This window comes from Papaver somniferum, chromosome 3, assembly GCF_003573695.1.
Source record: "Papaver somniferum cultivar HN1 chromosome 3, ASM357369v1, whole genome shotgun sequence".
NCBI classification, from domain to species: Eukaryota; Viridiplantae; Streptophyta; class Magnoliopsida; order Ranunculales; family Papaveraceae; genus Papaver; species Papaver somniferum.
The window spans coordinates 184,796,763-184,812,555 of record NC_039360.1 but is presented as its reverse complement, the minus strand read 5'-3'; the positions used below and the strand labels follow the sequence as shown (position 1 = coordinate 184,812,555).

At 35.3% G+C, this 15,793-nt stretch overlaps 1 long non-coding RNA gene across 13 annotated transcripts; it reads right to left on the bottom strand.

The window, feature by feature from the left end:
- Positions 1-9,049: 9,049 nt before the first annotated feature.
- LOC113358260 lies at positions 9,050-11,566 on the bottom strand. 13 transcript variants are annotated; one of them, XR_003364362.1, is made up of 6 exons: positions 11,268-11,566; positions 10,923-10,948; positions 10,768-10,835; positions 10,637-10,687; positions 10,199-10,534; positions 9,050-10,102 (listed from the first exon to the last, which is right to left on the bottom strand). It is a non-coding gene; the product is annotated as an uncharacterized LOC113358260 (long non-coding RNA). The 13 variants fall into 13 exon arrangements; XR_003364363.1 differs by having other exon boundaries at positions 10,768-10,816; XR_003364361.1 differs by having other exon boundaries at positions 10,923-11,566.
- Positions 11,567-15,793: the final 4,227 nt, after the last annotated feature.

Here is a 15,793-nt window from a genome sequence, read left to right as displayed (position 1 = left end):
TTTTTTTTTTAAAACAAAAAATTACAAGACAAAAATTTACATGGTCATGAGAGAAGGACTTTAGAACTTGGATCTGCGCAACTTGTGATGTCTTGGTATCATGAATTCCAACAACTTATATCATTTCCTCTTATAACTTCTTGTAACTAAGTCTTCAACTTTGATTTTTGAATTATTCTTTTCTATGTTGCTTCTAAACCTTAAACGTCTTCAACTTTCTTCATAGATTTTGATGTCGCTCTGTCTGTTGATGATGATAAGTTTCTACTGAGAGAGAGTCGTAATCCAGTAACTATGATTACATTCAGAGGTTGCTTTGTCTTTCTGGCATTTCCTAACCTACTTGCCTTTCCATCATGGATGGTTAGATCCATCACGGTTACCCTCTAAAAGGAACAAGTTCTCTCCTGAATTTCAAAGATCTCAATGTCTTTTTCTCTAATGTCTCAATAAGTTGTTATCCCTAGCATTCCAATTTCTATATTTTCGGTGAGAAACAGTATGTAAACTTAGCTAACAGGATACCATGTGACGCTAGAAGTTTCAAAAGTTCAACTAAAAAGTTTCTCCCATACCCCCAAACTTAAATCTGACATTGTCCTCAATGTTCTAAAGATAAAATTAAAAGCATATGAACAAGGAGAAACTGTTACCATTTGAAGCAAAAGAGTTAAGGAAAGATATTACTGTGTTGCATGAGATTGGGTTACCTCCCAAGAAGTGCTAAGTTTAAAGTCTTCAGCCAGACATCAGAAGGAATTAGTCACCTCATATAATCATATAGAAGTAGCCGGAATAATTGTGTGTCATCTGGATCAAAAAGTGCTAACCACAAGAAGAGGAAACTGCAACAGACCAAGAAGATACCGAACATACCCTTATTTAACTTTTTGTTTAAGACAACTATCTCTAGTTGTGGCTCAGGTTCAGGCTCTATAAAAGGGTCTAAATAAAATGTTTTCATAGGCAGGACTTCCTCAAAAGAAGGATTCTTAAGATCAGGTTGTAGAGTCTGGAAATAATCAAGTAGGAACTTAGAAGCACATAACAATAACCTGAACAACTACAGATCCTTAAAGTCAATTAGACTTGACTCACAAAACTGACCACAATGAAAGAGTTGGTCTTCCTTAAGCAAATGTGTCGACCCTATTCTCCTAAAGTAATTAGGTTTAGTCTCAAAACTTAATAACCGACACATCTTAAAATCAAATGTTCCCACAATTGGAAGAAAAGTATTTGGTGGGAAAACAAAGTCAATCTTGGTATCAAGCCTGGGTTAACCACATCAACCAGAGGATGGGTTTCTAATAACTGAGCTTCTCTCTGGACATCATTAGGTTCAGGAAAAAATGTACGAAGATAATCTTGTAAGATGGTTGAGGCACAAATGTCAAGTCCTACACGGGGGAACTTTCTAAGAGTTAAAGCACACGGAGACTGATAATCACCCCCAAACTTAGAGTTTTCTGTGTCTCTAGAAAGACTAGTCACAACTTCCCTAATTTCTAGGTCATCGGATTCCTGAAAATGGTCAATTGATTCTTCTAAGTCGGGTTCATCCTCACTCATTTCTACGAGTTCATTTTCTTTTTCTAAGTCTAATGTTTCTAAATTTCTAGACTCTAAAACAATATTCTCCGAATAAACTCGTTCCTCAAAACTATCATCGGCTTCGTAGACAGGAAATACTACATCATCTAAAACGGGGGTATCTCTAGTCAAATCCTCGTCCTTTTGAATAGGTGAATAATTAGTAAAATTATTTGGATTTGTACTGGAAACAGTACTATTATTATAAAGCTCAATCGGTGTAACAAATTCCTGATCACTACGCCTACATATTTCATGTTCTTCATCGATACTATCCTCATCATAATCATCATTATAATAACATGAAAATGATCGAACCTCATCAAAACGAGTAGTGTTACCAATTCTAACCTCGTCATCTTGATTATACAAATAACTATCCTCATTTTTAAGGGTATTATTGGAAACACTATATTGGAAAGTAAGATTATTTCGAGCAAGTCTTTCGTTCGTCTCAGCCATCAACTTGAGGGATTCCTCTATAGAAAGTTCTCTTTCGTCAAAAACTAAGTTATTCATTTCTGCTAACTTACGTGTTGACTCAGCTAATTTACGTGTTGACTCTAGTAAAGAGGAATTATCAGAAGGATCATAAAAAGAACTACTTTTCAATAGTTTCATTGCATCCTCCAAAGACGAGGAACTAGTGTTATAGTCTTCTTTCTCATATGACCGGTGCGCATGTGGATAATAATTGGGCTCACCATGGTATGACCCGTAACCTTCAAAAGTTTCGCGTTCCCAATCACTATTCACACTATGGTCATAAAAAGGATAATGTCCAAGCTTCTCAGTCGGATACTCATTGTATTGGCTATTATAATACCAATTCGACATCCTAACTGCAGGGGAATTCTAAACAAGCACAAAGAAGGCTGACTCGACCACAACAAGCCTATTTTATCTAGCAAACAAAAAGCATGATGGCTCCACTTAGATTGTTTCTAGACCAACTTCTAATCCTTCGAGAGGGAATTCGTTACAATTTAAGCAAACCCCTCTGAAATCAATCCGAGACAAAGCAAGTTGAATAGGGGCGAGGGAAGCTCAGTGGAGCTTTGATACCCAAGGCCTCACCGCTATTACAAGGCGGCGCAGTCACGCATTCAACTCACAGAAACCATCATGAACTTCAAAGTATGCTTAAAAGAGTAACCAATATTTCTCGAATGACTTTCCTATTAAGCTCGTTACCCTATCGGTCTCGTTCTAGTCAAAATTTTAGGCTTAGGTTCGCGTTTGGTTTCGTTTTCCTAAGGCGGGCAAGAAGAGAACGGTGATGAAATCCGAACCCTTATCTTGTATGGCCAGGCCTTTCCCTTTACTAGGAAATTAAAACAGCCGTATTCGATTCCTCAACATATATGCATACAAAATCATCCAGTGAACCCGCTGACAGGAGATTCGCGGGTGTTTAGAATTCTTACCTCCAGTTCCAGACGGGGGATGAACCGTTGAAGTCGACTCGGGCCACAACTCCAATGTTGTGTATGAACCCGAGGGGCGAGGTGATATCGTAATCACCGTCCTTCCCTGCAAAAAGTTTATTTAAAATTACCATTCCGTAGGGTTTTAAAAAAATAAAAATGTCCAATGTCCAAAAATAAAAAAGTCCAAAAATAAAATAAAAATTACAAAAATAAAAAGTTGATGGTATTCTTCAATGATGTTGTAGTAAGATGATTCGTTCACTCAGATTTATTGAGAATTTGTTTTAAGACTTAGTAAAGAAAATAAGGAGAAATATATATACACAATTTGTCACAAGATGAAGAGACGCTGAGACGCGGGATTTCACTACTTTTCATATTGTTATGGTTCAGTCATTAACTCTAGCAATATAGCTCAAACAAAAGAAGTTGTGACTCTAGTTCTTTGCCAAAAATAGATTTCGTAAAATATTATTTGTAAGTTAAAAGCATGACACATCTAAAGTATTTAGAACTAAGCATGCGACATCTAACAAAATAACAAATAATTAATAGAAATCATAAAGCAATTAAATCTATGCAAAAAGTCAATAAAAGAATTAATTCATTTACCACAATCATGAAAAGTTGCTTCCTCCGTTGTCCTAGTGTTGGGGTTTAGCTTCTCATGATAAATACACACTCAAAAATATAATTTATAGCTCAAATGGTGTTTTTATTAAAGAAAACTAATGATACAATGAATTTGCAACGCTGTCTCTCTATTTTCTTCCTCAGACTCTCGATGTCCCCTCTCTGGCTCCCAGGAATCATTTATATACCCAACAGTCAAGAAATATTTTGAATAGATGCTCATAATCTCCTCAGTAATGACATTAAACTCGAGAATATTTTCTTTATTCTCACGCGATTCTGAGTTGGCAAAGAAATCTCTTTTAATCAATATAATATAATCCAGAGAATAAAATCTTCTTGTTTTAGTCAAGTATCTCCCATAATAAACACAACATATATGTACTTCCCATGCTTGTTTTGTCGACAATAAATGGAGATTTTCCTTTTTATCCGAATCTGAATATGTTACCCTTCCTGTTTTAGTCAAACAGGGTAATGCCAACTCATTCCCATGCAAAACTCTCCAAATCAGCACGTATCTTCATGAACAAAACCTTGAAAATATCTTCACAACTGTTTTCTTCAAACCAAGAATATATCCTTCCTTTTACGAATCAAAGGAAATTATTGCCCCTGTTTTATTGTTACAGCTCATCACCAACCAATCTGTGCCACAAATCTCCAAAAAAAAGTCTCATAAAATTATAACCAAAAATACGTTGTTGAAGCCAAAACTTTCCCCGCCAAATTCTGTTCATTCCGTGGAGAAGAAGATGGTTCTCCCCCTAACAGAAATGGGGTGCGAATATCCATGGGGTGTGCATAGTACATAGGGTGCCCCTTAGTAACTGAGGTGCCCCTTAACCAACACTGAGAGTTCGAATAACACATGTCCTCCGGGGTGCAAAAATCACTTTTCGAGCAACTTTTTCCACATAAGTGTTTATTTACCAAAAATACCTACAAGGACATAAAATATCATAATTAATACATAATCGAGCACTAACAGTACAGAACATTGAGAACAAAATAGACACAAAAATACGTCTACCAATGATTCGTAAAGAAATCTTACCATTTTATTCTGTTTCGGTGTATTTCCACCATTAGAAACTCCATCTTGTTGTCCCATCATAACTTGTTCCTTGATTTTTCCACGTCTCAAAAGTATTTTATACTTTTCTTCCTTAGTCAGAGATGCATACTGCAATTTTGATTTTTTTTAAAAAAAACTGTTTAAACAGAACTACCAATTTAAAAAAATATAACTATTAAAAACTCACCAATGTTTCTGGCTGCACAAGCACTCGTGCCTTGGGAACCAAATCCAATTTTTGAACTGTGACAGCTTCACCGCTAGTATCCATTCTTTCCATTTCTGCCTTATTTTCTTTCTCAGTTGCCCGTCGTGCTTTATTGGCTGCAGAACGTGTCTAAAAGTTCAAAAGGAACAAATACACAATGAATCAGATAACGTATGTGCATAACATGTTTTACATTTGACTGAACACATATACAATTCTTACCGAGGATACTTGTTTAGTGCTTTTAACTTTCTGCACTGGTTCCTTTTTGGATGCTCTCTCGGCCTTTTTCCGCTCATTATACGCCTTATTTTTCCTAGCCTGAATATCAGAAACATAAATAAATTAAAAAGCGAAATTTTAAAAACCAAATCCACACAAACAAAAATATCAATCCATACCTTACATCCCACGAGTATGTATTGTGTGCAAGGTTGTTGACTAAAAAGCTGAAAAACGAAAAAATATATTTACTTAGGCATATACGCATACACATAAAATTCTGACCACATAAACTGGAACTACATTGACAAATTCAATTTTCACCTGAGTTTGTCTTTGCTTCTCCACCATTACACGCTGCTTATATTCTTTATCGTCCAATATATTATTATCGCTTTGCGTTTGCTGACGAATTAACTGTTCTGTAGTCTGAGGTTCTCCTCTCAAATTAACTTCTCCAACACAGACAGCCGATGCCTGAAGTATAGAAAAATATTATATAACACGACCATTGATCACAATTTAACTATTGATTTTTGCTTTCGACAGGCTTAGATCTCAATTAGTACAGTAAATAAATAATATACGAACCTGAGCATCCAATGGACTATTGATACGGTCAATTTCCCGTTGTTCTATTACATTCCCAGACCATTTACTGCGAATATTTAATAATCCTTTACGTTCTTTTTCACGCTCTTGTTCCTTTTCGTTCAAACGACGCCGGCGTTGACCCTCCACTTTCCGAGCCTGAGAATCGCAGACAAAATATAACCATACTTTTAAACACAAACCATTCATTCATCTATACACACGTTAATTAAAAGAATGAAACCTTACCTTTGTCCTTTCTATTATGAACTGACTTTCAGGCCGTGCTTTGAACTGTAAAAATAAAATAATCTATTATAAATAATCAAACATGTTAATGTATATATAAAAATATTTCTACAATAATAATATTGTTCCTCACCTTTCCCGCGCTAACTGTGCTTTTAAAAGACGCTCGTTGTATTCCTGTTGTTCTCTTTCTCGCCTAGTATCCTCCTCCGCTATAGCCTGCAATGAGTAAGTTTATAAACAATTAACAGTAATGTAAATACAAATCAAATCTCCTTTGAATATTAACGAGAACCATTCTATATTTATAAAGTACTTGTCGTTCAATTTCAAGTTGTTGTTCAAACTTCAACTTTGCTTCGCGCTCCACCTGCTCCTGTTTTTCCTTGTTACGTTGTCTCTTCTTCTCCTGCCTTAACCTGGCATCCTCAGACTTCCTCTACAGTACACATAAGATGCAAATTAATCAAGTTCATTTTCACAACAAAAAACACGTTAATATATAGCTGTTTTTTTTTTAAACAACTAAAATAATCTTGCTTCTCACTTGCTCTCGCTTCATATCTTCCTCTATTCTAGCCTGCAATAAGAGACAACCACAGATTAGTTGTATAAAAAAATTAACAGTAATCTTATTACATAGCAAATCTCCCTTGAATATTAATGTCCACCATTCTGTTCTAAAAAAGTACCCGTCGCTCAATTTCAAGCTGTTGTTCAAACTGCAACCTTGCTGCACGCTCCACATGTTCCTTTTTTTCCCTGTCATCCTGTCTTTTCTTCTCCCACCTTAACCTTGCAGCCACAGACTTCGCCTGTAATACATATTTTGGACCATACATTAATGTTTTGTGTTTTTTTTTTCTCTTATGTCATGCTAATTCTTTAAACTTTTTAATTCTTAATCAAACTCTCGAGAAGCTCCGGAGTTAAAGAGTATGGCTAGACTGTATAATACAACTGAGGTTAGAGCGCAATGTTAAGCTGAAAAACATATACAATAGATGATTGTTTTGTTTGTAATTATTACCTCCGATACAATCTTCTTTCGTGGTTCTCTTTTGCTTGTTTGTATTTTTGAATTTTTAGGTTGAACGTCTGCAGAGGATAAATTTGAAGAGCGTCCAAATTCAACTTGTTGTCGCATAATTAGATCAGAGTATGATTTTGAAGTTGTTCCAAATACAACTTGTTGTTGCTGAGTTCGAGAATCTGAAACTATCTGTTGTGCTTGGGTTGATTGTTTTCCATCCTCGCCAGCCTGCGATGATGCTTTCTTCTGCCTCTTTGAAGAACTGATTCATAAACATATTCATTAAGCATAGTGATCAACAAAAACGTTAAAAATCAATGCTACGTAATGAAAGACTAACCTCATGGTGTTTCAAATCAGTTCGATAACGTTTACTAATCCAAATACTCTGTTGTGATGTTGTACGAATTTCTGTTAAGCACTTTTATATAGACGCAAGTCAACTTATCTATTAGTGTGGCAAAACAGTAGTTCTTGTCTATGAGAAGAAACCAAAGCGTATGTTAAAAACCAAAGCTGCAGCAAAGGCTTTTTATATAGACATGCACAGAGACACCTAAAATTTCGGATTAGGAAATCCAGATAAGATAGGTATATGTTCTAAATCGGGAATTCGGTTAGTTTTGATATATGTTGGTCCGTGTTAAGAAACAAATTTATAATAGGAAACTGATGACGGCATTGTTTGTCTCCTGCACCTTGGGAAATTGGTTGTACACAGGGAAGGTGGACTGTTACCAACCAATACATCTCCTACTAATAATAGTCTGCATTGGACCATCGAAATAGTGAATTAAATGCCTACGGTTTCGCTTGAGTTGTGTATAGTGTACCCAATAATAGTCTCCTATCAATAATGTAGACTTCAGTCTGTCCTTCATGTTTCCCAAATGCCATGAATTCATTTTTTGATTATTAATTTGATTTTTTTGTTGTTGTTGCAGAGCGTTCCTCCAACAATATTGGAGAGTCACCAGCTGTTGTGTTGAAGTCCTTGACACCCGTATATGGTGATGCCAGTGCTGGCAGCTCCTTTTTGGATGTCGGTGATGTTGAGTGTGCCGACATGCTTCGACTCCAGAGTGGCAATGAGGTTGTTGTTAAGGGAAGAACTGAGTGGAGGCCCAAGCCGGTGAACAATTTTGGTGTTCCAGGCCAGTCCGGTACAGAGCTTGTCGGTAGCATCAGTGGTAAATATACTTGCTAGCTCTCGAAGCTTTCATCTGCAGCTGCAAACATCTTATTGCTATGAAGTAAAAGAATCAATATCAACAACTTAAAAATAAACAAACTGAACTACCTATCAACAACTATGACAGTCTTTCAATCATGTATCTCAATATCCCGATTGCACTTACCAACGACATATGAAACAAAATCTTTTAAAAACTAACAAACAAATTAAGAACTGCAATGCATAATATTGAAAAGGACACGAACAAAAATCATCAGCATAGTACTGGATCAATGGCAAGAATGACAACCAAAAGACTTCCTTACGTGATAGCTCATATCCTCTTTCTTCATCGAATCAATACCTGCAACGGACCCATTGCGGTTCTCGACATCAAGGCCACTACCGGACCATCTGAACACCACTTACACCAACTGTCGCTGCCATCTTTCCTCCAATTCTCAGCATGAACCCATTGCAGATTCAACTCAGCAATCCCATCTGACTCGATTAAACAGCCACATAGAAAATCAAGCCAATACCCATTTCATCCTTACTAAATCTTCTTCATGTCTGTTACAGCCATCAAAGCCAACTATTTCCTGTCCGTTTAAATTCCGGCACCCACCAATTTCTCCACCAGTGGCACTCTTCGTTCATCACCAACAATAGAGTTTACTCTTCAAAACATTGGAAGTCTATGTAATTAGCGTCTCCTGTTTTGTACTGTTTTGTACGAAGCTGGAATTGTATCCATTTTTGGCAATGGACTTGGGTCTGTGTATTATTATGTTTGTTAATTGATTTCTAACATTTAAGCAGTATGAATGCAACTTAGTGCATAATTACAGTTGTTATATTGGTGCAGGAATGCAAGTCATTTTGAAAAAAATTTGATACTGTTTACAAAAGAAAGCAAAGTAGATTATCAACCGAAGCTGTAAAAACTATCCAATAAAATCCTAAGTAAAATAAAATTGATGGCTACTACGCCATTCTCCTATCTTTATCTTCTGCATCCTTTTTCTTTTTTCTTCTCTCCTTCTCTTTCTTGTTTTATCTCTAGCTTTGGCATCCTCCCAAAGTATCTCTTCTTTTATAGGTTCAGGTAACATCCATGATGCAGGGGAAAAGATTTGCATCAAACCGCTTCATGGGAGCAGACTTTCATGTTTCGCCGTTGGTAATAGCTTCATCAACAATAAGCGTATTGCATATAAAGTACATACATAATAGGTACGGTATAAAGTATTAGACAACCCAATCCGTGATAAGTATGACCCAGACTACAAAAGAGAGCAATGCTTAATTTTAGTTGGTCATACCCTGCATACAAACCTTCTCTGCAAACTCTATGAAGAACAGATATAAGCCCTTACTGCAACAACAAAAAAATAGAAAAATTCCAAGCAAACTTCACATTGAGGAGTGGAGATGATAAAGACATGCGATAATTACCACGGAATATAGTATACCTGTTGAGAATCCGTAGAAAACATTAATACCTCGAAGCCCTTAACACGACACAGGATAGATTCAATATAAGTCTTAACTGAAAGAATACAATCACAATCCTACACAATGTACATGGTGACAGATTCAATGCTCCCAATAGAACAGCTTAATAGCATGAGGAACAGTCCACGGAGGAGTAAAACATATGGCAATTTATACATTCTGAGGAAGCTTGCTGGCAACTTGTACACCCACAGTTTGCTGATATGCCTGTCAGTTTCAGTTTGGCAGCCACAGACTTTAGGTCCTTGCATAAAGTAATAGGATTTACCTCCGATAGACATGTTTCGCAACTAAATAGGATTCTCCACAAAGTTGCAGCACTTCGTAGATAATACAATCGCAAACCTTCAAATGTTTTCTATATTCTTGCACCCTGCAATACTAAGATGAATTACTAACTCCAAATTGCTAATCGGAGCATCAAATTTATGAACAGATATGACCTTAAATAGATTTGTAATCATCTTACCATCATAAGAGTGTGAACCCGTTCACAAAAGAGCAGAAAAATCTTCAATAGAGCAGGACAGACCTTTCTCTTGAGAAGGCTAGAGGCTAAGAAGATCAGAACTTTAACCCCCAAAGTTTTGATAGCTCCAATGCTGACCCTCGCACAGTTTCAAAGGTTTTCTATACTTTTGAACGCTGCAAAACTAAGATGAATTTCTAATTACATAACCAACAAAACCATCCAAATTGCTAATCCAAGCATCAAATTTATGAACAGATACGACCTTAAATAAGAACAGGGTCGATAAGCCAAGATGATTATGTTTTGCTTTTCCATCCTTAAGTGTATCAGCAACTGCACATAAAACAACGAAATAATCAAATAGAAAAGAAATCTCTATGAAAAGGAGGAGTAAAATATCAAACAAAACTAAAAATCGGGTACATATCAACATACCCATTCTATAACCCTCTCTTTTAATCAACTTCATCTTCGATGGGAAATTAACTATAAACCAAGCACATGCCATTTACATCCGACAACAGAACAATCAAAAATAGGTACCAGTGTTTATTTAGAAAATTTACCTGAGATGAGATAGATGCCAGCTTTTTCTCACTATGTCTCGTTGTCTCTCTACACAACAATAGAAATCCTGAGATTAAACCCAAATCAAATCATCAAAATCTTGAGATACAATTTATCGAAAGCAAAGAGGATATAAAAAAAATCAAATTCATACCTGGTTAAGAGTTCTCGTTTGTGTACCTATTGAGATCGAAAGAGAACAGGGAAAGGGAAAATTGAATTCAATTTACAGTCAGAACCATAGAATTAAAACTCTTTCAATCAAAACCCCTAAAATTCAATTTACAGCCAAAACCCTAGAAAATAAATAATCAAAAACCGAATACAAATTTGAGACACAAAGCACTGCAGGACATGAAATTTTGGTTGGAATTGAGTCTAAAGCTTGAATTTTACAACCTGAATTGCAAATAATCAAAACGAGTTACATCTTATATCACCAATGAAATCATGGATTAAAATTTCTACAAAATAAATTAGGGTTTTTTTTGAAACTAACCTCAAAAAGGAAAATCAAGGAAAATCCGTGAAATCATCAGGGTTTCTTCAACGACTTGGGTTTCCATTCAATTTATAAAAAAAACCCAAATTCAACGACTTGGGTTTCCATTCGATTTATAAAAAAACCCAAATTCAATATAAATTAAACAACTGTGAGATAGAGATTAAAATAAGGTTAACGATCTTAGAAATTTTACAGTAGCAGTATCATCCCTAACCAATAGCTTTGCTTCAATGGAAAACACGGAGAGAGGGAGAGAGGTTTAGGGGAGAAAGAGATTGATGAACGAAGAACACAGTTTCGTTATTTTTATTGTTTCGTACTGTTTACAAACAAAATCTCGAACGGCCATAAATTCGGACGGCCATAAATTACTCCCGCTGATCGTACGACCCCGGTTTACTCTCGCGGATCCTGCGATACCAGCCGCAGGATCTAATCTGGACGGCCACGGATTACTCTTATTTCCTGGGATTAATGTCAAGCGTCATGTAGTTTTCCGTATTGGAGCCATAATTTTTAGGTTGATATGTCCCCTAAAAATATTATAAAATATCAATAATAGGATTGTTATACTCTATTGATATTGTCTGGTTTATGTTATCTAGGTATCACCGTTGACGATTTCTTAAATTTTTTCTTTCGATTTGTCGGTTCATTGATTCCAGGATAACTATATGGTGGTCACCGATTAAACATGAACGTCACATGTCAAAGATGGCAGTCAACTTTAAGTGGATGATGTTGAGCGCTTTTATCTAAGAAATTAAGTTGAACCGTGGTTTGAACAAAAACTGAATTATTTACTTGAAACGAACAAATGAACAATTCCAGTATTTGCTTTAATAAATTATTCAGAAGAATTTTTATTTTTTAAAAAAATTTTAAAGCAAATATATACTTTTAATAAAGCAATCTAGGAGATATGTATATTCCGAAGAGAAAACAGTCTGATATGGATAAGAATTTAAATTACCACAACAATGATAAGGTAAATAATTAGGTGAATAATGCAAAAGCTATTGAAGTTGTGAATGTCTTTGACACGTCCAAAAACTTGATGAACCGTGCGTATGATAAAGTGAAGAATATAAAATGGAGTTATAATACACCTAGTCAAGAATGTAAATTGACTAAAATAACAAAAGAATTTAGATCCATTAAAAGCTGCTCCAAAAAGTGCATGAATATAATTTTGACACGTCCATGAACTCCAAGCTTCTCTCTTTGGGATTTCATTATTCTTGTACAATTGTCTTCTTTTTCGAGTCCAAATTTTTCTACACTGGGAACTGCATATCCTTTCTAGACATTGTTGTGAATCGTCATAGCATGTGTTTCTGTTTTGATTTTAAATTAGCATGTGTTTTGATTTCAACGTATCTTAGGTATCGCCGGAGGGCCCATCTCAACCTCTCCTTATAATTTTAGAAGTATACGTAATTTATTTCTTTGTAAAATACATTAAAAAAAACTATAACTTAGTTAATGTGTCCAAATACTTAAAAGACAAAAACTTAGTCAATTATACAATAGATAACTTATATTATTCCAGGGTACCCATACTGCTATAACATCACTAAACGCCTAGTAACATTAGTACTAATAGAATCTAGCTAGTATTAATAGAATCCAACTTTTTATATTTAGACACACAATTCTAGCAAAAAATATCTTGAAAAAAAAATCAATCACTTGATTTAATTTCATAAATATTTATTCCTGATTAGTTTTTAACCAATCATTGTTACTGAATACCGAAATAGAGAAAAATCAAAATAACATATGGACTCATGTTGGCAACTATAAATTAGTTTAGTTTAGAACGTAATGGTGATAATATTTAAAGAATGAGATTGAACAGAAGTGCTCAGATTGGGTCAACTTCATGAAAGTTCAAATCGATGGTGCTTTACTTCGAAATTAGAATATGGTAGTCATTTTTAGCCAAGATACATCATGGGAATTTGATGTATCTTAGCTCGAACCATCCTAAAACATTTTGCAACCACATTATATTCATCTATCATAATTGTTAATTTTTTGATGATTTCTATATCCAATTCATCATTCATCTTTTTCTTTGAAGTTTTTTGTTTCCTGTCTCCATCACCTTTCGTTATTTTCAAAATTTTCCTTATCAATTTTTTTCTTCAATTATCGCCTTTCACCAAAGGTAAAATGAACCAACTACGAAGTTATGCATGCATACGATGCATCACTCCCTTTTGATCAACAAACTATCGCATATACAGATTCTATAGCATCCAATTCTGTTGAGACGGTAAAAAAAAATAAGCATCAGGATTTAACAAATAATTCAATTAGAAATTTGATTCTTCAAAACAATATATGCAACAAAAAAGAGGATGTCTCTGTAGTTTTTGCATCCAACCCCTCATTAGACGTTGAGTCTTCTCTGAGTTTTCCACATAAAGAAAAAAATCAACTTGAAATTACATCAAAGTTCATATGTGAATTCAGTAGTTCTACAATAAAACCTCGGGGTAGACAATGTTTGTGGTTGAAAGGTCCTTGGTTTCATCCAGCAGTAGTATAGTTATACTACATGCGGCAGTGCATCTCAGAAATGATACGTAAAGTTGCACATAGCTAAACACGGGAGTGCATAGATCGATTTCGCGTATTTCATTGACTGTTCTTATTCATCTACGACTCTAATGGTTTGAAATTTATCCTTGGGATGAATACAATTTCTCTGATTTTTTCGACATTTAAAACTTGGCTTCAATTACATGATTTCCACATCTAATTACAAATAGTCGTGTACAGTTGCAGAGACCTTCTGTTGGTGCAAGATTTCTCAACACCATGATTGGGAATCCAACTTTGATATCTAACTTGAATTGAGGCATTCCAGGTGGAATATTTCCAGCATCATCTGCTTTTAGCTTATCTGCAGCAAGTTATGTATACATATCCCCGTATAAGTTCTTCATTGCTTTTACGTTAATATTTTGCACATCGCGTCATTGTAGGATGACAGTATAATCCACTCAGTAAAGTGTTCTAGAGATATTATTTCATTTGTTCCCAGCCAAGGATACCGACCGGTTATCAGTCCTAGGGTGTCTGTACATCTATTTACTAACTGTGAAAGTTCAACAACTTCCTTAAGACTATCACCAACATATCATTCATATCCAATAAATATAGATCAGAGCCATGTTAAAGGAAAAACTCAACAAAGAGATGTAAATGACATTAGGGGTATCCATACCTATACTAAGAACTTTGAAAAAATTACATTTTCCGGTTAAAACGCATCCAACGGCTTATTTTGATGGAGCACCAAAACGTTGACATCATTCCAAAGCAATAATATCCTCGAACATGCTCCAACGACTTCTTTATGACATCCACTGGGTATAACAGGCAATGTCTGTCTAAAGTATCCTTATAGAACAACATTAATTCCACCAAATTGTCTTTCCTTAATCTCAATATTACGTAGCGTCCGATCAACTGCTTCAATGCAAAATCTATGTTGCATGGGAACTTCGTCCCATATAATTAGTACGGGTTTGCGGATCATGTTGGTAAGTTGTACTGCCTACTGTCTAGCATCTATTTTCGTAGTTAATTTGTTTGTGACTGAACACATCGTGACTTGGCAGTAGCTAATTTCAAAATCCACGATAAATATATGTTATTTCTACTTTGTTAAATAGGTTGAGTTTACAGTATAATGAAAAATGTATCGAAGTGGTATTTATGTCTGTCCGGTAAAAAGAATAGTGGTTGATGGTATGATAACGTAGTTTTTTGACGTATCTTCATTCGGATTTAAGACAATTGCAAATCAGTTAGTCACATAGTTTTACTTATTCATGATATTATCAATGCAATTAAGATGCTCTATTATTTTTATGAATGGTCGTACAGCTATCTCACTGCTTTACATGATACCATTTGTAATTGTTGCTGGTGTAAGGTTTGCTTTTTATATCATTATATGATGTTGAATTTGATTCACTAGTACCTAGCTATTGTCTCTGTGTGTGTACATGTGCGTATTTTTGGCACTAGAGTTACAAACGATTAGGTGCTGGGAAACCGCGAGATGCATGTTTAACAGTCTTCACTATTTTGACTATTGCAGGAACTGAGATGGTTATATATAGATTATTGCAGGAACTGAGATGGTCATATATAGTAAGTTAGACACTTTGTGCATGTTGCCACATTGCGGGATACGCTCACAGGACTATGAATAATCTGGCTAACATAATTTTTTATGTGAATTTGTTGCTCTACTGTTTTCTAGGGGCATTAGGCTCCTTTATATGCAGTTTTTATATTGGTTACTGCTAAAGAAAATTAAGTGAACACCGTAATGAATTTTCCCATCTATGAGTGGATTGTGAATCCATAATCCGCAGGTTCTATCCCCGTCATTCATTCTCCCATCAAGAAAAGGGACAGGTAGATCCCAACTAAAGATTTATCTGCAAGAGTCAACTCCTTGGATGGATCTTCTGGATCACAGTTCCCTATTTTCT